Raw genomic sequence first — 910 nt, 5'->3', positions numbered from 1 at the left:
GAGTGAGGCTAACTCCTCCAACGCCCTGAGCTGAGGCAGCCCCTGCCTTCTCCAAGGAACACGAGTTCAGGGGGACACAGAGCTGCCCTCCTCTCTGGGGTCCTGGGGGGCAGAGTCGGAGGAGAGGGAGCAGTAAAGTACCGCCCAGCTCCAGGGCAGCTGAAGGTTCTCGCTCTAGCACCCTGGGGCCTCCAAACACCAGGCTGAGGGAGCTAAAAGTTGCGTGTAGAGGATGGATGCTGCATGTCCCACCCGAGGCCAGGGCGCCCGCCCCAGCCCTGCCACCTCCTGGAGAGGTCGGAGGGGCCGGGGTGCAACCTGTCCAGCACCGTGTGAGCGCAGCCCAGGCGGCAGGTTGGCTGAGCAGTGAGGACGCTGCTCCCCTAAACCGGGCAGTGCAGGGGGTGGGGAGCCAGGAAGAGTGCAGGCACCAAGCCCCGGTGCGAGAGGGCTGGCCCAGCACCCCCAGTCCGGCCACCTCTCCGCACTCACCCACCGCACGCTGCAGCCCCGAGGTAAATTTAGGTCAAGAGGGCCAAGCCTGTGGTGTTCAGGCAGAGAGGTGAGGTGGTTAAGGGGCAGAGAGGAGAGACAAAGGTCTCCTCAACTGCTGGCCTAGGGTCCGGTCCCTGGAGTACCTAGCCACCAGGGCCCGGGTTGCCCCAGACCAGTGGGCTGCGGCGTGGGGGGGTGGGCTCCAAGTCCGCTGCCCTCTCTCCCCTGCGCGCTCCAGGCTCCCCCACCTGTCAAACGCGAAGGGGTGGCCTTAGGCCGCCTCCAAATTTTTGACGGGCCCGGCCCCCCAGCGACAACGGTTCCAAACTCCCGGACTGCTCCAGCCAACCGGGCCGGGCGCGGCCCAGCCGAGAAGGCCACCCCGAGGCCCCGGGCCCCCGAGGACGCGGGGGCA

The sequence above is a fragment of the Tupaia chinensis genome, unplaced genomic scaffold (assembly GCF_000334495.1).
Source record: "Tupaia chinensis unplaced genomic scaffold, TupChi_1.0 Scaffold000258_1, whole genome shotgun sequence".
Taxonomy (NCBI): domain Eukaryota; kingdom Metazoa; phylum Chordata; class Mammalia; order Scandentia; family Tupaiidae; genus Tupaia; species Tupaia belangeri.
Note: the sequence above shows the minus strand (reverse complement) of the source record.